Source organism: Wasmannia auropunctata, unplaced genomic scaffold, assembly GCF_000956235.1.
Source record: "Wasmannia auropunctata unplaced genomic scaffold, wasmannia.A_1.0 LD336078.1, whole genome shotgun sequence".
NCBI classification, from domain to species: Eukaryota; Metazoa; Arthropoda; class Insecta; order Hymenoptera; family Formicidae; genus Wasmannia; species Wasmannia auropunctata.
In genome coordinates, this window is record NW_012026812.1 from 4,211,673 (window position 1) to 4,237,385 (window position 25,713).

Below are 25,713 nucleotides of genomic sequence, written 5' to 3' on the forward strand. Positions count from 1 at the left end.
TGCGGCGGCGGGGCATTTCGTGAAACCCCCAAAAATGCTCCTCCCCCATTGCAAAATTACGCGGTGCGCATGTAATTTTCTTTATCAGCTGTATCAACTTTGGAGACGGTGACTTAGCGGCATTTTTACCATATTTTCCGCTTATATATATACGATATACGGTACGTAAAAATATAGCTGCAAGTCTGGATCGTATGTAACGCGAAATGTATAAATTACAGCGGTTGCCTCTGATACACTATCTAGAAGCTTTTATAGTAGCAATATGAAATATCTACTATATATCATAAAAAAAGTTATATATATCGTACGTATAAACGGCGAGTCGCTTTATTTGATTGTTATTTAACGCCTGACGAAACGAGAAATTGCATTTAATTTTCTATTCTTTTAGCAAAATAAAATTTTTCGACTTACTTTTTTACTGCTTGCGCATTTAATAAGGGCACGCTCGCTAACGCCATCGATATTGCAAATTCACGCGGCCACCCTGGACTGTGTGTGCGCGCGCGGGCGCGATTAACAAAAAGCGCATTACAAATTAAAATCGCCGCAACAACGCTCGCGCAGAGAGGAAGTCTAACAACGAGGCACGTCCCTCGTGTACGACGACGCCAGAGAGAGAGAGAGAGAGAGAGAGAAATCGGCTTTTCTTGCACGCGCGATTCTCCTCGAGGCGAAGATCGCCCAGGCGTCTTTGGGGGTCGGGCGTCTCCGCACTCCCCCCCCCCCATCCGCTTCGATAAGAAGCTCCCGGCGTCGTAACACGGAAATTACTGCAACAATAACTCTCGGTACCATAAAACATCGTCGCAGGCGAGAAGCTCGCTATCTCGCGCGCGGTTAGAGTACCCGACGAGACCCGAAACCCCGTTCCACTCCACCCCTTTAAGTCTCCAGCGGGGTAAGGGCACCCACCTCTGTGAGCTCGCCCATCCACGTGGGCGACCCGGACTTAATGTCTCTCTCGATGATATCGATCCTGCTAACGGTTAGCGAGCGAAGACACGCGCTCGTGCGATCTACAGTGCGTCGTTTATTACTATTATATTAAAACGTGTCCCTTCCACGTTTTCCCTGTGGCGGGTACAGTCCCGCGTGACCGCGCGAGTGCGTGAACTGAATGGCATCAGGTCGATAGAGAGAGAGAGAGAGAGGGAGAGGAGGAGGAGGAGGAGCAGGAGAGCTCCTCTCTCACTTTCATCGAGAGACTTATAGTGGTTTCCTATCCCCTCCTCACTAACCATCGATTCACCACTATCATGTTGAGCCCCCGTGCACGACCGGAGTGTCTCCAGCCGACCGCACTTCCGTTAACGACAGATAGCGAGCGAGTGGATGAGGCGTGTGCGTGGCGTCGTTCGAGGAAATGTCGAGGGTCCAATAATTCCTTCGAAGAGGAGCGCGAGCGAGATTAACCGTTGATAAGGTATCTCGGCATCCACGCTATATTGAGGAGTAGACGATACCAGGAGGGAAAAATCGTCTTGGAAAACTCTGAAAAATTGTCCACATTAAATGTAAAATTCAAAAAGAACGATATGTATGCGCGCACGCGCGTATATGTGTGTGTGTGTGTGTGTGTGTGTGTGTGTACTTATTAGAGCACGCGTTGAACGTTCTTCTATCGATTGGAAATGTCGGGCTTTAATCTCCTTCCATCTGAAATGACTCCCGATCGAATCCCCTCAATACCTTCGCGCACACTCCGCCCTACGAGTTATAGAGAGAGTCACCAGGGAGGGCAGAAGTATTCGTCGCGGGAAAAGGAAGTGCGCTCGGTCGAAGTCACCCCGTGTACTATCTCACCTCCGCTATCTCCCGCGCGCGTACGCTACGCCGAGCACACGTCCGCGTTCTCCTTCCCTCGGCTCCTCTTTCCCCACTGCCGCACCCGTCCCCGGGGTACCCTCTCTGCGCTCGGCTAACAACAATGCCCTTTTGCCATCGGGCTGCGACCCTCTAACCCGACACACGACACCGTTTGCCCTCGCCGCGACGAGACGCGTCGCGACGCGTCGCCCGATGCAACCGGTTAGCCGACAGATAACCGGCTTCGGGGGATAGTTTCCTGCGGTGAACCAGTGTACGATTTCCGTAAAGCAATATCCCCGGGGGAGGGCGAAATTAAGCGACCGAGGGACGATCCCGTAGCGACGACACCTGCGACTCGCTCTCTTGCCTTTTTTTCCTTTTTTTTTTTCGATCGGACTCTACAGATCGGAAATATACTCGGGACAACGTTTTCGGCATCGAATATGGCTCGAAAAGAATCCCGATTTCAGTCGTAAATATATAGATATAGTGCGCGTGACGTCCCACATATCTCCTTCGTAATCGAGATTATTCGAGCGATTCGGTGGAATTCGGAGGGCAAGATGACGATTGAGATTGTGGCCGTGGGCTGCGACGTGAATGAGGCTCTCTCTCTCTCTCTCTCTCTCGCGCGCGCGCGCGCGCGCGACAAGAGTATAATACTAGATTAAAAATATTTGTAATAAAAGCAAATTTGATATATAAGCTATTTTTTATAACGAAATCAACGTGCTTGTTACGCCGTATCGTTTTTAATAACTTCAGTGAGCATAGTAACAGCGGATTTTACTGTAAAAAATATTTCCGAATGACCTAACTCTCTCGTTCAGCGTGAAGAAATAATTTCTGCACAATCTACCGCTTTTAATTCTTCCGTTTTCGCACCATTTCTTTTTTTTCACGTTACTGTACGCAACAAAGGCAACGCCGCTTGAAAAAGCTGTGTTACTTTAAACTCGCCATTGTAAAGACTCGGAATTGACTTTTAGCGATTCGGAATAAAATGGAGGGAACAAGGCAACGGAGCAACAAGCGAAGAGTCTCTTTCTCTCTCATTCATATTATCGAATAAATCTTCAATACCCTCCCTGCGATTTCCCCACTCCCTTCTCCATTCACCCTCTAACTCCCTCCCCTTCCCACGTCCCTTTTTGTATTGTTCTTGAGCGCGCAGCTACGGATATGGATATTGGAAGCTTATTGCAAAAGAATGATGAACTTTTAATCAATCGCAAGCGGAGTAGTCGGTAAACTTTTCGCATTTACATTTATTTTTCATTACATTTGTGCATCTTGACGTAGTTTCAACGTTTCTGTCTGATAAATACAGGCGAAGCTTAAAGGGAATTTCAAGTGGATGTGAATTCTTAGTCGGGAGAAAAAGCTGATTGTAGTACAGTTAAATCGCGTTTCAAACGCGTATCTTGGATGAGATATCCCAACCAAACTTTTTATGCTCTCCTTACGATTTTTTATATTCGTGATGAATCGAAAACGTGAATGTTTCATAGGTTATTGTTATTTTTAACAGTTGTGATTTCTAATTAATACAATTTGTAATCAATCTCGGAAGGAATCTAACAAAACATCATCTTTTTTTAATGCATTTTTAATTTATACATATCTTATGATGAATACGCAATTAAAGCTCAAATACAATAAAATGATGAGTCAGTTTGATGTTTGATCGAGACGAAATCTGTACGAAATGAAATGAAAAATTCCTTGTGAATGATTTGAGATTCTGAATTATTCGAACAATCTATGGATGACGGACGTCGCGATAATTCCGAGAACAATGTATCTCCGAGGATATCCGGAGAGAGGGAGACTCGCGAGTCTCGGATTATCGAATCGCGAGATCTCTGCTGCACTATCTATCACTATCGCGAGAAAAATGGGCGATACTGGCGCTTCGAAATTCCCGCTTGTATCGCACGACGACCGATAAGCAAAACAAACGTCGCCGAACGGTGTCTCGGCAATAATGGAATAACGATAACGTAGAGCAGGCTGGCCGACTGGCTGGCTTTGGCTGGGCCGCCTGGCTGACTGCACCCGTCGAAAGGAATTCGTGCACGAGTACGATCTCCATCATCGGCGGGCTAGGAAATTAAAAGGTTATCCGTAGAACGAACGGTTATTTCCACGGCATGGGGTGCGCGTTCACTACGGAAGCCGCGATTGAAAATTCCATGTCGAGGGACAGTAAATCGTCGAGTTAACTACATCGACTGCCCTTCGACACGCTTCCCCCATCTCTCCCCCTCTTTGTCCTTCCTTTTCCCTCTTTCTGCCCCTTTCCGTTCGGATTGCGGATTGCCGAACGGGAATAACACGGGCAGAAAAGTAATGCTCTATCGCCCGCGCGCGCCAGTGTTTATTAGCGCCATTTTTTGTCGACTTTCCACGGCTCTTATTTGCCTAACGAAAAATACCCGGGCTGCAGGGTAATCGGACCTCTCGATCGGCCGCGAAATTGGCGTAGCACTACCAGGATCGGATTTATCGTTGTTCAGGATCCCGGGGGCGATCGCGGGTATTCCGAGGAGTATCCCCTCTTATCGGTAACGAAGATTTATCTACGACGAGGCTCTTAAGGTGTTTTGTCTCGCACTGGCGCGGCGAATTTGCCATCGGTATCGATTAGAAATTCGACTAGAATTTCTATAGAATTGTAATTAATATCTATCTATAAGATAACATTAATAAGAAAGCGTTAGATTGACTAGATGAGTTGTACTCTCATTTCGAGAGTGATGAATTAATGATTATAAATTTCAAGTAGTTTTAGAAACGTTATTTAATCGATTGTGTAATTTCTCTGTTACATTACACAAAATTGTTACATAAAAATAAGTGTGGCATTACCTAAAGTTTGTAATTTATATTACTATTATTATATTATTTAATATTAACATCTGAAGAGAAATATCTAACAAGAAGGAGTATTTTTCTGGTTCACTCTCCGACAATAGGTAGAATAGGGTTGCAAAACAATCAGGGAGACGGAAACTTAATTTTGTTTTGTACAGAGAGAGGATGCACTTCTCGAAGGCACAAAGGCCATTGTGGAGATTTTCTTTCTCACCCGTGCGATAACCATGCGACCACTATCGCCGGGGCTGTGTGAATCCGACCCTGATCGATACACTCGAGTTGTTTATGCCGCGCGGGATGTGTACGTGGTTTTCCGTGCGACGCGGCACCGCAAATGTAAAACGCCCGGCCATAAAACTCCGCAGGCAGACAGCTGCGATCGCGACTTCGCCACCGATATAGTAATGGCACGTCGCACACGGCGAAGACGTATGCGACGTCCGCCAATAACGCGGCGAAATCGAGGGACTGTCCAAATATTGTCGGGACGGGGCATGGGAGAATTCCGGATAGGTGGCCAGGGTGCAGGGATTGACCGGTCTCTCCTTTCTTTCTTCTCCTCCTACTGCTCCTTTTTATCTTCTGATTTAAGTCACGAGGATCCCCTCGCCTGAAAAATCCCCAGTGAAAGGATCGCGGGCAATCAGTGTCGGCGAACCGATGGCGCGGAAAGCTGGCCCTCCCTAGGATAACTTATACGAGAGAGACATTCGGATCTTTTTTCAGAAAATACTGCAGCCACTTCTGCCGATGATTGCGGACTCCTTGTTCCTCGGTCTGATCCCAGTATGTTGGTCCGTTTTCACTTTTATGCGGATAATGTTGCGCGAAAATAAATGACACGATTTTCATTCAGAAGCTTTCGAATTTTTTATTATTCTTATTATTATTGAGACTGTATAATAAATTCTTGGAACATTTTTAAAAATAATTTTTTATGTGCTCGCTAAATTAATTGACAATTCAATTTAGAGAATACAAATTTTATAGAAAAGTAAAATTTAAAAAGTTTAAGTGAACAAGACTTGTATCATTTGCTTTTTCTCAGAAATTTTTAGTGCGCAAAGATTTTTTAATTTATCTTCCTTTTTCTAGGGATAATTGACGGTTTTATTGAGAAGATTTTATCGTTAGACTAAAAACAACGACGCGCGTCGTCGTTTGCTTTCATTTAAAAAATGTCAATTCAAACATCGAAAATTAAAAAATCTCTCTCTCTATCCTATTCAAGCTTCGAGATTAAACGAATATATCAAAACAGCATTTTTCGGCAATTATCCGGCGTAATTTTATTTAAGAGAAGCTTAATATACGAGACTTAATTAACAAGATATTCAATAATGAACTCTCCGGAAGTTGCAACCGATGGAAGATTCTCGCCGTAAGAAAAATCGATTCAACAATCTCGTTAAGCAACAACACAACACGGCTGCTAATTCCCGTCTTTTCTCTCTCTCTCTCTCGCCTTGCGGGCACACTGTATGCATACAGAATATACGTAAAATGGCGTATCTTACTTAGTTAGCGAGTTAGGATCGCGAGATTCTCGTTCAGTTTTCTCGAGTGACAAAGGACAACGGTGGTGGCAATAATTAACACTTTCCGGTCTCCCCGCTTGAATAAACCACGTGCCGAGGTGTCGTGTCACGACTAGGATAGATAATTTACGAACAGCTTCTCGACGACGAGGCGAAACCTCCATGGGGAACATGGAATAACGCGGTTCGAATGAGACGGATTTAAAGGGCGTGCGATGAAACTTACGAAGAGAGAGAGAGAGAGAGAGAGAGAGAGAGAGAGAGAGAGAGAGAGAGAGAGGAGGGGGGATCACCATAGCGACCCCGCGATTCGCCTCCGCGTGCAGCTTTCTCATACGAGTACCGGGTGAATTGAAGACCCTTCGCTGAAGATGCCCGATGAGAAGACCTGCCTAAGTGCTCGACGTCGGGCTGAATTAATGATATCGATGAACGGTTTTTGATGACGGACGTCCACGAAGCATCGCCTGCCGTCTCGAATAAATAAAGTTCGGGAATAATATTTCGGATAATTTACCCCGCGTTTATTTATTATTTAAGTGTTATAGAGCGCGGTAAAGCTTCATCAAATAAACTTGCAAAATACCGATGAGAAGTCGCTGTAATTCTCCTTATAAACGATAGAAATAAAGCAAGATATCTTACTAACAATAAGTTTACTTCTCTAGTTTATGATATTATGGGAATTATTATCGGTTCTTAGAGATCGTTTATAAAAAATGCGGTGTGGGATTAAATTTAATAACTGCTCTTCTTTGGAGAAACACGGTCGTAATTAAAGCTTTATCTTGTTTAACGGACAAAAAGAATTTATTAGTCGGAAAGATTGGTAGGAAAGTTAAAGGACTCTTCAAAATTTATCTATATAACAAACCGTGATTATTGTCATAAACTGATCCTCCTATTCTGTTGGAGAGTGGCTTTACGCGTGGACAAGGGTTATACGCTCCCGTGGGGTAGCGGATTAAAGAAGAGAAATTAATAAGGGAAGATTAGCGCGGTGGAGTAGCGCGCCGATGATAAAGGGTAGAGAGAAAGGTGAGTTTCTAAACGCGAAACGCCCGCATAAAATTATATAACGCGGCTTTCTCGCGTCTCGGGAGGAGAGGGGGAAAGGGTATGCGCTCATAAAAAAAAGAAACTTTTCTCCTAACGTTCTCCGCCGCGATAAAGATTCTCCCGCCTGGAGATGATGCTGGGAGTAAGTACCCTCGTCCGGTTAATGCGACATTGAGCGCCAACGACGTTTTTTCGACGATGAATAGCTGGAAAAATGAACAGCCTCTCGAGGCGGTGGATTCGCCGATTTTCCGGGCTGTCTCGGCTGAATTCGCGTGGCCGAGTTTGCGGGCTGCAGTTATCGGGTAACGCGATAATGAGTGTCTAAAGTATGTCGGAAGCTTCCACTGTGGTTTTACCTTAATAAAGCATCACGTGGAATTCAAAATTTAATCCTGTGTGTCTGGAACGATTTTTTAAAATAAAGATATTAATGATTTTAGCGTATGTACGTATTATTAATTAATGAGCAGAGAATTATCGTGAGAATGATGATTGTCTTGTCGAAAGTAGCGGAATCCAGAAAGCGTGAAACGCTAAGAAAAGGAACAGCGTAATCCCAGCTACTTTAAGGTAACAATAGCAAAGGGTTATTCGAGCACCTCGGTGCAATTCGCGCGGAACCGACAATCGCGCCATTAAAACTAATTACGCCCCTCGTTATCGAAGGAAATATTTGCGCCCATTATCGCGGCCTTAGCCACGTTTAGCGAACGACAGCGGAATACAATATGACGTGGTGTTACGTGCTGCGCGCGCCTGGCGCAGTTAAGCCCTAACCGAGATGCGGCAGTTCTTCCACTCTATAAGTATCTCAGGATATCAACCTTCAGATTGGGAACGGGCCGTGACTTTATTTATTCGCAACCGCACGGGATAAGCGGGTCGCATCTAATCCCGGACGCTCCCGGAGCTCTCGAGTGCAGCGGTCCGAAGAGAGAGTATCTCTCCGGGAAAACTCGTCTCTTCCCTCCCCCGCTCATCCGGATCGGCGTTCGGTGACTCGCCAGAGGTGTACTCAGGGGTTCGGTATCCAGCCAATACGATATGTGATTTACTCCAACTGTTGCGATTGACTTCGTATTGCGTTCGATACAATAATCATATTTATTTTATTTTAAGTGTTTATCAGATATTTATTTTATTTTAAATATACCTAATTATGGATATAATTTTCTCTGTTTTATCTGGATGCTTTTCAATTTATTATATTTTGGTTTACACAATAGAAAACATTTTATACTGTATTTAAAACGATCCACTCAAACGTTTGTTAAATTTTTGACGTTTGTTACATATTGATTTTTAACATAGGTATTCAAGTGTTAATTTAACATAATGCGATTATCTTATTTGAATATTTTGTGTTCAAGTGATATTTAACATTTCTTAAAATTAAAAAGCATCCAGATAAAACAGAGAAAATTATATCCATGATTATATTTAAAATAAAATAATATAATAATCTAATAATGTTGAAATAATATAAAAATAATATAGTTTTAAAACGTAAATTCTCTAAAGATGAATAAATAAAAGATAAATTTACTTGTTAATTTAACATATTATAAGTGTTAAAAAAATATGTTTCTACAATTTGTTTTCAAAGTGTTAGACTTTTTGTGTTTATTTTTACATATTTATGTTGTTTTTTAACATATTCGTGAGGTCTATATAGGTTCGAATCCTGGCTAGGGTAATTTTTCACAATAAATTCTTTGTAGTGTTTTAAAATGCTTATTAGCATCATTATTATTAAATTGATTAATACACAATTTAATTTATGAGAATAGATATTATTCCAGTCTTAGTTTATTCATTACGTTGCAAGTTCAATAGTAATTGACGCGCAGTTTATGAAACTGAAAATGTATTTAAAATGTACATAAAAATATTATTAGGCACATCAAGATCCAGACTCGTATTTGACGCTTCATCTCTATTTATTTGTGCTAGTCATTCTAAGTCGTCGCGCGAGTTATAAAATTCTTCGTTTATTTGTTTGAATCTTTTCGCTGGCCTGCTACAGTTCAGTAATACTGTATATATACGACAGTGCATTATGTTAATTTCCCTCATACGAGAATGGCGGGGATTGGCTGAAATTGCTAATGCTGTAGAAAGCCGGGAGCAATTCCTCGGGTGCGGTAGCGGAACTTGGGAATAGGAAACAACGCGCGGAAGGGTCTCTTACGACGACACGGATTATTTCGATTGGCGCGAGGCTGTGCCGATCCATTCCTGCAGAAACCGATCCAATTATACCCCGTTACACCCCGGCTCGCGCGGGCTGCCGCGTGAGCGAGCGACCGCTTTTATCGCCTCAAATCTGCGGCCCCGCGACACCGCATCGACCCTGTCCACCGGTCGACGGTGGTCGACGATGATGGTGGAATACCGTGTACCGCGTGCGCCTGTTCGCTTCGGTCTTTTCCATACCGCACGCGTGCGGGGGAAGTGATTTGTCGAACGGTTTACCTCGGAACCCGTGGCAAATCGCGGGTTCGAGTTCGACGAACCGGATCGCTGTTTACGAGCTGCGCGTTTCTCTCTCCTTCCCTCAGTTAAATCGACGAGGGGCAGCTTCCGCGCCGGCTTTATCGCCGATAACACGCGAGAACGGGAGTAGCAAAAGTGAGAACGGTCTAACCGGAAGAGAGAAAGCGACCGATCGAAAAAACGATCGGAAAAGAGGGACGGAGGGAGAGCGGGAGAAAAGAAAACGGGCGAGTGAGAAAAGCGAGCAGTCAGGGATGGTCGGCGAGGGCTCACGAGAGAGGGTAGAGGAGAGTAAGATGGATAGGCCGGGGGTGCGAGAGCGTCGGGGCGAGTGACGGAAAGAGACAAAAGGAAAGGCGTGAGGGTGGAAAGTAAAGGTCGAAGAACAGTAATGCGAGAAACGGACAAGAGGGAGCATGAAAGAAACAAAACAGAGAAAAAAGGAAAGAAAGAGAAGGCACGATGATAGGGAAGGAACGAGAGAGCAATCAAGGACCAAGGTACACGTGACAACTTTGTCCTCAGGCAATCGGCAGGAATAAGGATGCATCTAGAGGAATGAGAGAGAGAGAGAGAGAGAGAGAGTAAAACAGAAGAGTGCGCCGGTGGTATAGGAGAAGGTTGTGTAAGAAAGGACGAAATAAAAGCGCACCGAGCGTGAAAGTAATCTCGTGATGCTAAACGTCCGCGAATGCAACGGGCTATAACCACCGCCCATGATTCCCATTGATGTTGCTGCGATATAACGGTAGTTAGGGGTGTCAAAGTCCGACATAGAGAGAAGTCGCTTTTCATAACAAAATCCTTACCTTTTACCATTTACCACCGAGCGTTTTGCTTAATTAAAAATAATTTTCTCTCAGCAAACGAAAAATCATGCCATCTACGAAAGCACTGTCGAAATAAACTGCGGACAAGATTATCAGTTATTTTATGTATACCTGGCATATTTAAAAGATAAATAATTTTACGGCGAAAAATTATATAATGTGCACAAGTGTCGCAGAGGCAAGAAATATCTATGAAATATCAGATGGATTAAGTAAGATACTCTGAATATTACTTATCGTAATTGCCATACAGTCGCGAGGGTGACATAAAAATTAAGAGAGCAACGCTAATTCCATCTCGCCCACCTTCTTTAAGTGTTAAGGGATTAATTAAACCTCAATCGTTGAGGCGCGATTCCCCCGAAGGGAAATGTGGTGAGCAACGTAATTCCCGTTATCATTAAACGTAAGAATGAATACAAGAGAACCGGAAAAACCAACGTCGAGAGGGTGGAGAAGAGAGGCGTTAGAAAACTGGGAAAGGGAGGGCGGCGACAGGAAAGAGAAAGAACAGGCCAATCCAGCCGAAAAACAAAAAGCAAGAGTGAAACAGAGACAGACAGACAGAGAGAGGGAGAGAGAGTGTCGGAGGATCGCTCGGGGAAAGATACAAAAACAGAGAAAAATGGCGAAACGCCAAGGGAGAAAGAGGAAGGCCGGGGGAGAAGGATAAAAGGATCAGGAAGAGGAAGGAGGCGGGTGAGAAAAACACGTAGTTGAGCAGGACAGAAAGAGTAACAAAAGGGCGACATCGGAGAGCGCAGTAGAGTCTGGCAGGCAAGCCTGGCGGGGAGGAAGCAAGAAGGAATAGCTGGTTTGAGCAAAAGAGAGAGAAAGAGAGTGAGAGTGAGAGGGGGGGGAGGCGGAAAACCGAGAAAAAAGAACACGCGTGCGCGCGTGCTCTGAAGAGGTGGTGGAAAAACGCGGAGAGGAAAAGCTGAGAGAGAGACGAAGGGAGCGGACAACAGGAAAGCGGTCGGTGACGGAGGAGAAATATAACAAAAGGACACGCGCGCGGCTGAATGTTATAAACGAATTAATTATAACCCACAGCGGTGAGATCTCTCTCGGCGTGCGTTACGAAGGGGGCACCCGCAGGGGGTGAGGTAGACACAAAATGCGAAACGTCACGTCATGTCGAACAATGGCCTCCGATATGCCGATAATATGCGTGCAATCCCGACGATAAGCCAGCCAGGCTGGCGATGGGCCGGAGGGAGAGGGAAGGTTCAGCTAGCGATACGTACCGTCAACAGGTAATCATAACAACAAAAGTCGTCAATAACGATGATTAAATGAGGCGTACGCGTATATAATTTCCGTGCACCGCAATAAAACCCACATTTGCAGCCATTAAACATGAACGGAACATCTCTCTTCCTCTCTCTTTCTCTCTCTCTCTCTCTCTCTCCTTTCTTCCATCTCCCCCCCCCTCTCTCTCTCATTCTCTCTTCATCTCTCCGTGCGAATTAGCTTTGTGATAAATCGTAGACTATCTCGGTATTGTTAACGCTGACGGCGTAAACAACGGCGAAATATGCGGATTGACAGCACCAGATCTCGCGCCGCGCTTCCCTCGGAAGGGAGAACCATAATTCTCCGTCTGCTTGTTGAAACGCTTATTATTTCGACGGGTACAAAGCGAAAAGGGTAGGAGGGATGAAAGAGAAACAACAAGGAGAGGAAGAAATAAAATCTTATCTTGATTCTTAGCAAATAGGGCTATTTGGAATATAAGTGAGTCTAATAATAAGTTCAAGGGGAGTTCATATAGTAGAATATTTGGCCTGTAATTTTAATGCTCAAACTTTTTTTATCCGACATTTCGAGCTATCAAAGGATAATCTCTTTTTTTAATGGACAAACCCCAAGCCCCTTTCCTTCATCATTATTCACTCGTCCCTACATAATATATATTAACGATTCTGTAATGACTATAATAAATACTAATGGATCTTTAATAAGCATCAATTAAGTGAATAGGGATCTTTACTTTGACATTTTCTTGTTGCTGAACACTACAAAATATACGTTGACCTAGTCTCGCATCAAGGGAAAATTTTCTGTTAACGGAACAGTCGATCAAACGTCGGCAGCAGATTAAACGACGCGAATATGGGAGGAGGGGACGTATTAAAAAATGTGGCAAACAAAATGAATCATGTTGCAAGCGATACCGCTTGCGCGTATAACTCGGGCTCGAGCGTGGCTCGTAAAATCGCGCGGAAGACAAATGGAGACGGAGGAGAAAGGGTAGGGCTAAAGGGAAAAGGGCGAAACGAGCGGAAAAGAGAGACAAATTGGAAAAGCCAGGAGAAAAGGAACGAGTTGGCGGGGGGGGAGGGGGGGGAGGCAATGTCGGAAGCGATCGGGGAACAATGAGGAAGGAGAGTCCGAGCTCAAAGCCAGGAAACCGTGCGTCGGAAAGCGTCGAGAGGACGGGAAGAGAATGGGCCGGGAGAAGAGGAGCGAGAAAATAATTGAGGACGAGAAAAAGAGACGAGCGCTAGGGAAAGAGAGGGACAACGCGAAATAAGCGCGTGGTAAACGAGCGGGCAGAATGCCCCGGTGTGAAGAGAGCAAGAGCGCGAGAGAGTGAGGATGAGAAAGAAAAAGAAATCTATTTATTATTCTACAGCGCGCGAGCCTCATCAGGACTGAGGTACGGCCAAACAGGACACATAAAACTAACGAAGATAACAAAAGCGCGTATGAAGACTGACTTAGGAGGTCGCGCGCGGTTTGTCTTATTTACGTTACTCGATTTATTTTACTCGATTAACTTAAAATAAGAGAAAGAGAGAAATCTTTCCTTTTGATAAGAATTCTCGAGGTAAACAATAACTCTTGACTTGCAAGCAAGCGAGAAGGGAAAGAAGCTCGATAAATTAATTATTAGTGATGATTATTAGCGGGATTTTATCAATTCCAATTGATTTCAAATAAATCTTATTTTAAGAGATGCTCGGTAATTTTGTTCAACGTCATTTTTCGCATTTTTGAAAATACGAGGAAAAAATTTTGTGAAAAATAAACGTAAAATCCGTGATATCCATAAAATCCGTATCTACTGATAATTACCTCACTGTGACGATCTTTTCTAGTCCATCGGAAATTTTCTGTCGTTTTAAAATAATTGTGCACAAAAAACCATTATCGCACGTGGAATGCCGAATGCGTATTATTTTCGATTCGCTTGGAATTAGACCGAATCGTATGAAGGATGTGGAATACGATATTTGTGAATCGATCGTAACTAGAATACGAATAGAGACGACATGTAGGAGCTCCGAAGGACAGGGAGGGAGGGCGAAGCACAGGGTAACACACGTGGAACACCGAAATTCGAAAAGAGGAAAGTCGGTTTGTGAGGGTGACATGAGGGTGACAGGCGTTGACGGTGTAAGGCTTCGAAAAGGCATGGCAGAGGAGGGCGGGGGTGCGAGAAGGGGAGAAAGGGGAAATAACGAGTAGCACAGCGCCAGTCATACACCGCGGATATATGATTCATTCGGTGGCGCGTTACGAATGATAACTCATGCATATTGAACGGGGGTGGCTGGGGGAGTGGAGAGGGCAGCGGGGGTCAGGATTGTGTTCCGTGATTTAGTTGGCGGCGGCGGTGTACGGCGCGGCGGCGTCGCGGCGCGAGACGATGATGATTACTGCCGTTGGCAACCCAACGGTGGAACGACGACGATAACGTAACGGTGATAGGTGGTTGGTGGCGGTCGTCACTGTGGTGCAGGGCAACGATGACGGTGACTACTCCTATCCCTCGATGAATAAGCGCGAAGCTCCGGGGGAACGTTGCTTTTATCAGCGGGGAAGCGCTTTTGGCCCCCAAAGAGAGAGAATCGGTGCGCGCTTCCGACTCGGCGATGCCGTTAATTAGGTCGAGCTCGACGTCGACGTCGACGACGACGACGACGATGATGACGACGCAGGCGAGCGAGCGAGTAACGAACAAAAACCAATTTCGACTTAGTTCCCCGCGAAATTTCGACCCGAGAACCTTCCCCGCTAAATGATAATATTTGGTTGCGCGTACTCGTCTCTCTCTCTCTCTCTCTCTTTCCTTCTCTATCTTCTTTGTTCGTGCACGTGTTTCCTCTCTCGACCTTTTCGGTAATTTCCTGGTTCTCGCTGCCGCTGCTGCGGAAGCTGCCGCCACTGCTGATGCATAGGATACACGGAGGAACGAATTCGCTATGTGAATAAACGCGCCCGAATTTTCCGCAGGTAACTTCGTCGTGCCGCCGTCTTCCGCTACGAATTTTGAGCGAATCCTCTTCGTTGCTGTCGCCGTCGTCGTCCGCATAAGAAATCGTTTTCTTCCTTGACGCGCGGCTTGCATTTTGCAACCTGCACAGAAATCGCTAAGATAATCTGAAAAATATTTTTTCTAATATAAATATTTTTGTAAATATCCTTTTATTAAATAGTTATTAAATACTATTGTATTATTGGAGATATTAAATATCATTTTAGAAAGAAAGCTTGTAAGAGTTATCAACGCAGTTATCAGTGCGTAAATTCTTGTGTTATAAAATAATTCATATTTTATTAATTTAATTTATTGTGTGTTTATAAAGTTACGTTGAGATATGTAAGGTAATATATGTATAGAAAAATCAAATTATATTTCGAACTCGATACACTCGCTATTAAATACAGTTTTACTAAGGGCTTATGGTTTATCGAAAATTTCAGTATAAACCCGGTGATCTCTTTCGAATTATTGTATTGTTTACTGGTAGTTTGTTACATAATCTTGCTATATTTTCACACAAAATTATTCATAAAAATTTATTCTGTATAGTCATATAGCTTCAATTTGTTTAAAAATGTTTTAAAGTAGCAATCACCAACGATTGTAATCTTATTTTAATATAAATATTTCGACAGATCTTGCGATTTCAGAGTTAGATAACAGATGGAACTTAAGACAAGAACAGACATATTTTTAGTCACTTTTACGAAAATATTTTCATAAAAGTCATAAGAATCGATAGTTTTTACGATATTTCAAGATTCCCAATGTGAAAAGTTTCGCGCGTTCTGGTCCTCTAAAAAAAAAAAAAGAAAAAAATGAGGTCAGTGCGAATAAATATCGCGCACGGTATTTTTTGATCTCGTTTCTCTCGCCTGCCGTTGAAATTTCACCTGCGCGAACTTCCGCCCGAGAGCCGCGAATGATAATATTTTCGACCGTGCTCGGTTTTCGCAATGAGATCCGTGGAGTAACTTGGAGTTCCTCGATAATAACGAAATATATAGGGAGGATTCTTTTCCGAACAATGCACCCGGCATACATAAATAACCGGTGGTATACATCCTTTTTTGCCCCGGGCAGAGTTTATTCACGGCGTCTCGACGCGCGGGGACGACTCTGAAAATTTCGCGGGGAAACTTTTCCCGGGGCGCGAACTTTGGAGTCGCGGTCCATCTTTTTTTCTCAGGTGTGCGGACCAAAAAAAATCAGTTAATATTTTGCCGTGTATTCACGTCGCGTACTCAGTCACGCTAGAGAAGCTTACGGTTTATCCGTTAAAAAATAACGTGTACGATATTTCATCGAAGCTCCGTGAGTTCGATGGAGGCAGGAGAGAGAGAGAGACAGGAAAAGGGATGAGAGAGAGTGAGAGGAAAAAGAGGGCGGGAATTTTTCAAAACGCGGGTTAAACCTACATGGCTCAACGAGACGATTGTTTCGCGAAGGAAATTGCTTTTTTTTCGCAATTTTACGAAACGCATTCGACCTACCGATCGATAATATCTTTGTTCCGGCGAGATCATCTGACTCGCGTTTCACGTTAAAATTAGAAAAGTTCATTCGACGAGATCAACTGATTGACAATCGACGATACGATTGCTCTAACGAAGGTTACATTTCCATGAAAAATAAATAAATCGCTTACTTCCGAATAGATATAACGCGCGACATCAAATAAAAACGATTTTTCCGAAATACAGGCTCTGCTATTTTTATATTCTTGTAAACAAACAATGAAATTTGATTTTCGATATGTGTTGTTTTTTTCCCGAAGCTTCGATTACAATTGGGCGGGTGTGCAAAGGAAAAAATACAGTGTGCAGATAGCAGCGCGTCGCTGTCGATCGCGCGTACGAAGCCGCCTTTTGCAGCGTATGGACCGTCTTGTACAGTTTCGCAGTTAATAAGCGTCGCCTCGGCGGCTATAAGCTCCTCAATAAAAGTCTTTAGCTCTGTGACGTCTTTAATTAAGTCGACGACGACAAAGGACGGGGTTAGCGGGGGAAGCGAGAGGCCGGGCTTCTCGCGATACTTTTTCCACCCAACTCGTTACTATAATGAATCCAACCGTGATCCCATATTAATTGGCGCGGCGCGGCAGCTCGCTGTGGCGCGGCGCGACGTTAGCGTAGAGGGAAAAAATAAAAAGTCGAGGCGGAACCGTAAAGATCAAGTGGCGGCCGCGCGAAAAGGAAGAAGAGAGGAAAGAGAGACAAGGAGGGGGCGAGCGGGAAAAAAAATACAAGGAAAAGTGCTCCTTTATGCGAGGAGAAGTTGCGCGTTTAATCCTACGTAGATTTCCGTGCTTGGAAGCGAGGGACGTCGCTATATAAAAGAACGACGGTAGGAAAAGGGGAAAAATTGGAGAGAATAAAGAGTGGAAGAGAGAGAGAGAGAGAGAGAGAGAGAGGAGGCGGAAGAAGAAGCGAATGTGCGCGGGAGAGCGCGGTGTATTTAAGGCGTTTGGGGGGGGAGAAAGAGAGGAAGGTTGGTTTATGAGAGTCGAGTGCGTGCGGACGCAACTGCCATTCTAATGCCGCGCGTAATTCCTCGCGGTTATTTACGTTGATTAATAAAGGAAAGCTGGGAAAACGGACCGGAATTAGCGGAAAGAGCCCGCACATTCGTACCGCCCCCTTTCGTACACCGCAAAAGAGCTGGGGGACGAGATTGCGATTGGATTCAGCGTTTTATGATGCTCGACGTTACTCGGGAGGATTCCGCCACGAGAATGGTTCGCTTATGTTCCATATTACTACTGCGAGAGCTGGAACTAGAGAATAGTCTAATCTGCGTTTATCTTACCACGTAATATACTTAATTGTGACTTGAAAGTGTATCGGGAAAAATTCTCGTGCATTGAAGCTTATTTGAATATCATATTACGATCATTTAATATCGCTCGGCATTAAAACCGTTGTTTATTAGTTGTAAAGTAATAAACGCTCATAAAATTGAAAGTAGTCCCTGAAACGTAGTCACGGCGGCATTTGCCGCGCCGCGCCGGCAATAAAATGCGGAAACAAGAGAGACAAGGCAAATAAGATTCGCATTTCTGTGCGAGGGAACTCTCAAAAGCAGATTGGCAGTCAAGCGGGAATTTCGAACCGCGGTTGAGTGTAACTTGCTGAATCGCACGCCGGACGATTAGAAGAGGAATACGGAAAATTGGTGGGGCAGCTGCGCGGAGAGAGCGAGGGAGAGAAGGGATTCTTTGAGCGATATTCATATTGTAAGTCGCCTCGAACCCCCCGGACCGCACTCACGAACGTGGCATTGATATTCCCGCGAGAGAGTTTTGAAGACGGTAGAAATAGCGACGAGACGCGCGCGCGGCCGTGGCGGTCCGAGACGGTCTGCAAAAATAAAAGTGCCTTTTCATGTCAGAGCACGGGAATAAAAGATGTCCCGTTTCCTTCCGCAGGAATAGTCCACAGAAATAGACCTCTGGCCGCGGGCGCAACGCATTGGATAACCGTTGCAGCCCAGCACTCGGGGCCTTGTAACAACGTGAAATGGAGAGGCAGAGAGTGGTGGAAAACGTGTATAGAGAGAGACATTGTTAAGGTGCGTCGCAGTAGTTGACAATGACGTTACATTTATTTTGAACAAATGAAAAAAAAAATGAAAAAAAAAAAAAAGAAAACCGGGAGAACACATAGAGAACTGACTATGAGATACAAAACTCGGAGCGGAAGTTATTAATCCGTGGAATACATAGGGTAGCTAGAATCACTAATTATTCATAATACCATAGAAAACGCGGGCTTGCTTTGCAACGACGATAATGACGACGTGACAGGAAGAACATAATTCTTTCCAGGGATATTTTACAAAGGACGGCACTTTTGTGTCTGTGTGTGACTGTGTGTATGTATATACGCGTGGAAATAAATTTCATAAACTTCACGGTATAATTTAAAGTTTAATAAATTGAAAATGAAGAACGTCGTCTCTCCGTCGCACTCTTTAAAGTTGGAGAAGCTACGGAATCCGCTGTCGCGGGGGAGGCGAAAAAGGACTGCAAGATTGAGACGGTCATGCCGGTACATTAATTCCTAATACCCGGCAGGACGTCGGCGTAAGGAGCATTAAAGAAAAAAGAGAAGTTGGAGAGGAAAGGAGAAAAAAGGAGGACTGGGAGAAAAAGAAGCTATACGGCGGAAAGGTCAAACGGATCTTAGGTGCGCCTTTTCGACGCGCGGAGCGCGACAACGTCTGGCGATGCAACGCGCGAATTTAATACCCTTCCGTAATTCTCCGTCGCGGTTACGTAAGGCGATTAAAAACAAAAAAGAATTAGAGAGAGAGAAAGCACACGGTGAAATAGCAGCGCGGGTGACGGCAGCGCGGTCCCGTCTGTCGCTGGATATCCGACGCGGAATGGCGGAAACGCGGGTCAAATAGCGGAGATCGAGCCACGTAAAATGCGATCCTTCGCGAGCAGAAGCGCGCGGGTGAATTCCGATTGATTTAACCGCGAGCGGCCACATTAATTCTGCGCGCTGCGTAAGACGTGGAAAAATCGAGCATAGCGCGGCGTTACCGGAGAGAGAGAGAGAGAGAGAGAGAGAGAGAGAGAGAGAGTAGAGAGAGACCCCCGCGCGACAGTGAAAAGGTAATTTGATGAAATATCGCAGAGGGCCTTTGGGCGCCGCGCGCCGCCGCAGGCAGACGACGCGGAAAGTCGCATTAATTTAAGGACGATTGTAATGTCGGCACGGTGGGAGGGGAGAAAAGATTACTCGACTTTAGCCAATCGTCGCTTATATATCGTCGGCACTTCCCTGTTTTCTCTTTAATTATTACGACGACTGTCAAAGTGCGTTTGTAACATTGACGAATATATATCTCGCGAATCGTTGAGATTGAGCTTTATTAATATATTCTCCCGTCCACTACGCTCTTATTTACTCCCTTTTCTTAATTGTCTCACGATGCAACCTAGCTGCGCTAGGTGTCATGTTGTCCAGGCCGTCATTAGTCTTTCCACCTGACTAAAAATTATTCTCGTTTTTATTGGAAGCTCGCGGCCAGCTCAATTTATAATCTGTTTTCATCATTTTTAAACGAGCTTTACTCTCATCTTTCTTCCTCGTTACGTAAAGTGATTTCGCTCAATCTCCAAACGGGGCTTTACTTTTTCAGCGATAAGCGCGCATTTATTCTTAAAGGGCAATTGAAAGAATAATCTCGTCTGTATTTTTTATGAAAACACGCTTCCGTTCGCAGGTTTATTTTTTTCTTTTTTTCACATTTAAACGTAAAGTGCAGAAAATCTTTCGTTCTTTTGCAAATGAAAAATCCAGCCACTTCATCGTCACGTAGAAAATTACAGTTAATTTTTATCATCGCTCGTGAACCACCGTGAAATTTCACCAACTTTCATGCGAATCGAAGAGCATTGAAGGAAAAGCAGATTGCAAAAGTTTTTCGAAACATTCGACCCACATTCCACTGCTACTGAAACGCATGGCGTAGTCATCGTATCGTGCGCAACGTAACTACTTCTTAGTAGGAGAGCAAACTGGAGTCTAGGGGAATTATTACTTTACTCGTACCTACCTTTTTCTTGAGCGTTCGCGCGCGACAGGAACTCGTCCGCCTCGCCGCCACGAACGTCATGGGATTTCAAATGTCACGCGCGGGGATCGAAATTTTTCTCGTTACCGTACCTCCTCGTTAAGACACTCGCGGTATCCCGCGTGTCATTTTTTAACAGCTCGCTCTCAACCACCGTTAATTTTCGCAACGAGCCACGGCGACGAGCACACAACGGCCATAAATAAAGCGTCGTAACGGCGCGCATCGTGTATTTGGAATTCCGGAAAAGGGACTAGAGGGGCCTCTTAGGGGAAGGGAGAGAGAGAGAGAGAGAGAGAGAGGTTGATGCGAACACTCGGGGGAGGGCAATTCCGGCGATGTCAAGTACCACCATCAGTCTCCTCGCCTTGAAGTATTCCTGTCTTCGAGTGCATCTCTCTCCACGCGAGCAGTCGTAATCCAGTTACGCTTGCCTGTAATTGTTGTATACTCGGAGGACTCAATTTTCGAAAACCCCACCACAGTCGACGTCGCAGACGTTTACCATTAAAACGCGTCGCTTAATTTGTCGCGTCGTCGTGCCACTCGATATATCGCGTTACATCGTTAAAACCCACAAATGCCTAGTAACGCTATCATCATCACAGATAACGCGTAACGCGTTAAGTTCAAGAGACGAGACATCGCAAGTCTCTCTCTTTCTCTTCTTTTTTCTTTATATTCTTCTTTTTGCCCCATTATAACATTTATTTTTGTCTCCACTTTTCCGTGTTTAAAAGAGAAAATATTCAAGATTGTAGAACTGCGCGTTACTGTTACATCTAATAATTACGCTTATTAAGAGAATAATAAACATTACAGAGAGGGATACTCGGGATGTAAAACGTTTCTATCCCCTTGGAATTTTTAATCAACGTAACTTTTCACATTACCGCGAATTGTAAGGTGTAAACTGCGGCTATTGTTACAGACATTACGTCGGCGGATCTGAACAACGGTTGCGCACGTCTTTGTAAGTGTTATTCTATTCGATTCGGCAGCTTCTCTCTCTCTCTCTGCGAAATATCGACAGTATGTCATACGAACAATAGGAAGAATGGGTTTAAAAACGGATCGAAGTTTATATAGCTGCGAGATTCTAGGCAAAAATTCGCGAATAACAAATAAGGGATGAAAACTTTGTTCACGTAGCGCGAATTGAAAAGTACAATATAAAATGTAATAGAGCTCGCCTTTTGCTCTCTATTTCTTTCTCTCTATATAGATATCTATTTAATGCCGCCCTTTTTATTCTAATAAAAATAGAACAAAAATTTATTCAATGTTGAGAGTCGGGCGTGCGTGGTTACGAAGTTACGTCGAGTCTCTCGTATTTTACGAATTTTTTAGATTCCTAGTTGAGCGGAGAAAGGGAGAGAAGGGAACGGTCGGTATCGGAGTTTGGATACGGTCAGCACCGCCCGCGATCTTCAATAATAGGGTTAAATCGGCGGAAATTTATGGACGCTGACCCTTCTGTGTACAATTCATCTCCCAGAGAAATGAAAAAAAAAGGAGAGACGGTAGTGGTGGTGGGCGGACGATCAAATTCATTATGTACGCATATCTTATGCAGCGGCAGGTTAAAGTTTACGTTAAATTAACCGTCTTCTACATAGGGCTCATTGCGGAATGCGTCCGGAGGGGTGGGAGGCGAAGGGGCGAAATCGCTCGGTATCGGGTCGTTAAAAGGCAATTTGTTAAAGCCGGTCCTTTCATAGCGCTGCCGTAACACGCGAAGCGTTTCTTTTTCCTCCCTTCTCCTTCACAAAAAAAAAAAGGAGAAAAAACTCGAGTCAAGCGTTCAACGTCGCGTTGAGTTACGCGATGCAAAAGTAAATGTCTATATCATGCCGCGCGTACCTATCGGCATACTTGGGAATAATTGCCTACGAGATTTCTTATACCTCCGTTCTTACATAACGGCACGCTAAGGTATTGTTTTAATAGACCCGAGATATCCAACGGGAGCGACATCGAGAGTGACATTTGTGATTTAATTTGACGGCTGTGTTAATATCTAATAATAATAACTTTAACTCGGTGATATTAAATAGATTAATAGAGACTGACCGATCTTCAGAAATTCATTAGCTAAATTTAGAATGACGTTTAGAATGACGAGTAATGGTGGTACATTACTTGATATATGAAAATAGCTGAATCGTACTGATTGTGAGATGCGCGTCACTTGTCATTTAATCTCGAGAATTATACGTTTCGCAATGCGAAATCATACCAATACGTCGAAATGCGTCGAATAAAGCGCTATGTATAATATAATTCATACGAGCAGAAAGAGAGAGAGAGAGAGAGAGAGAGTGTGTGTGTGTGTGTGTGTGTGTGTGTGTGTATGTGTGTGAAAAATGACGAATCGTATCCCCCGTACTCCTGATATTAAAGGTTGGGGTTTCATCACGGCCCCGGCCGTTATATAATAAAATAACATTTGCAGGGGACATTTATTAAACAAGTTGCTCGGCGCCGCGATATACGCTATGAGACGTTCACGTGAAAAAGTCACGACGCGCAAATAAGCAAGCCCGATGGATTTAGCCAGTGTTGCCATAAATATCGAAATTTGATTTCTATTTCAATAAATTGTATAAAGATATAAATTATTAAGGAATTTCTCTTAACCTCTTGAATCATCTTTCAGCGGAAAGAATTATATATTTAGAAAATGCGCGAGAACGTTAAATGTACATACCTGTCGTCACTTAAAAGCGAAAAATCAAGTTCCGCGAGAGCGAAGATAATTCTGGAATATATAGAGAGCATAATGCAATCAATTATGTTTACGATTGGAATAGATTTCCGCCGACGAAAAACCGATAATGCCGTTAGCGCGTACCGTATTCGATTCCCGTTTAACGTGGAAATATCATTCGAGACAATTGCATTAACTCTGACACCGCAAATTAGCGGTTCAACTATTCGTCAACTATTCCTGGAGCGAAGGAAAAAAACATTAGGAAATCGTCGAGGATTTTATCTATTCAATAGTTTATTTATTGATTGATTTTCAAGTAAGTTCTCGAGACAAGCGACATATTTGCAATATAAATAATATTCCTTGTATCTTCTAATATTTTCAATTTTATTTTTATTCTGAAATTCTATTTTTACTTTAATTAACGACAACCTATCGCGGTTTCCGCGAACGAATTTAGCGTGAGAGTTTCGTTTTTAAATGGAGCGTGACGGTGAGGACCGAAAAAAAGATGATATGGTATCGACATAGTTCGATTCTCGTTGCAGCATGCACTTCCTTTGTACGGATAAATACGCGTAAAAAATACGTGGACACGCGTGAGAATTCGACCGTTTGTTTTGACGTGCAACGTGATCCAGTAGCTCCTACGATTATCCATAGCGTGCAATGCCACGCGTTGCCATAATAGGACTGCATTTTGCTAACAATAAGTACTTCATGTTCTTGTTCTGGTTCTTGCTTTAGAGACAAAGCCAAGAGGAATTTGAAAAGGAATGTGCGTAAATGGGCCGAAAATTTTTTCTTTAATCTACATGTCGACATTTAATGAAGGAGAAAAGTCTCCCTCAATTTATCAGTTAAATTAACTTTAATCCTCATAATTTAATTTAATAGAGTTTTCAATTCTGGGAATGGTCTCTTGGTTTTACCGCGCTATTGTCCTACTTGCAGGAAAATATGGTCACCCTGCCGGAAGCTATAAGCCAGTTTCCTCGTCTTCGCAATGCGCGGACGTAACGAAGCGCAGGAATTATTTCTTATCCCTTGTCGTTCCAGAAATTGCACGACGCGGTCATGGGCGCCGAGACACAATCTTCCTTGCTTTTCCATGGTGCGTCGCGAGATAAAAAAGAAAAGTCCGGTTGAGAAATACCGCTTCATTATAATTTTCATGGAACTCTTGTTATAGAGGCAAGAAATTTTACTGTACGCTATTAGCAGGATAATTGAAATAATCACGAGGAGAAGCAGGGAAGCCAGAAGGGGAAAAAATTCTAGCGGCGCCCATGCTCGCACTTATTCCCTGCGCTTATCCTTTGTGCTTATCCCTTGTACTTATCCTCTGTCCACCGTGAAGGCGGCAATCAAAAGTACATTTTCACTTAACCCGTTGCACTGGAAATTCCAAGCCGGTTGCGGTGCTTTGAAACGGTTTCGCGCGTTTTCGAATTATTGACGTCTCTCTCATCAAAAATACGATCACTCGGATACCTTCGTATTGCCTCCGAATACTGAATTAAAAAAGAACAAACTTTATTATTTAATTTTGCCAATTGCTAAATATTAACGTGATAAATTAGAAAAATTGTCAATTGATTAGTCTAATATCATTAAACAAAAAGAAAAAATTAATAAATTACAAATTTCTCTCTGACGTCTTCTTCGGTCAATAATCCATTGTCGTTTGCTTTTCTTTCTTCAGAAATATTTGAAAGTTATGAAACTTTTAGTTTCGTCCAAAAATATCGTTAACCAATATTCCACAGAATTATTTCAAAATATTTCATATGTGAAATGTCCTATTTTTCGCCTAATAATACTCGGTCTCATCAATAACTGCATACAATGACGAGAAATACGATGCCGTTATTCGAAACAAACATTTAATTCGCCTTGCTCGTGAACAAGAGCGTGTCAAGAAATTAATACCTTGTTTATAAACGTCGTAGACGTCGTCGTTGTTCGCAGCAACCACCTGTTTACCTGACGTTATCGTCATCATCCTCCTACTCTTGGGCTCCGTCGACGCGTTCACCGCAGATTGTCTTCCTCTCTCTCTCTCTCTCTCTCTCTCTCTCTCTCGCGTCCTTCCCCCGTTTCTCTCCTACTAGCACACGGTAGGTTTTGGTGGATTACATATTATTCTCGTGGAATATTCTCAGTGATTCGAATCGTTGGAGCGTCCTCTGAAAAGACAGGCGCGTGTCGCAGTACATCTTGCTCGCCCCCTTTCGCCGCATCGTCTCTCGCGGCTCCTTTGATCTGCTCTTCCCTCTTCGAGTGACATCATCCGAACGTCGCGCATCTCGCAAAAGGGGGGATCACGATCTTCCTGGGTCACGCGCTCGAGTTATCTTATTTTTTTTCGTCAGAAGAATAAGTTTCATGCGCGTTTCATCATATATTTTTAAAGGTTTAGACAGCGATACACCTAACTATTATTCTATTTAAAATATGTTTGATTAATGTTTCTGATTTCAAGATAATTAATTGGAACCTTAAAAAATAACGCATAAT

At 43.6% G+C, this 25,713-nt stretch overlaps 1 protein-coding gene across 5 annotated transcripts in view; it reads left to right on the forward strand.

Moving 5' to 3' along the window:
• LOC105449013 overlaps positions 1-25,713 on the forward strand; it is a 201,004-nt gene that overhangs the window by 163,851 nt on the left and 11,440 nt on the right. The window lies entirely within an intron of this gene.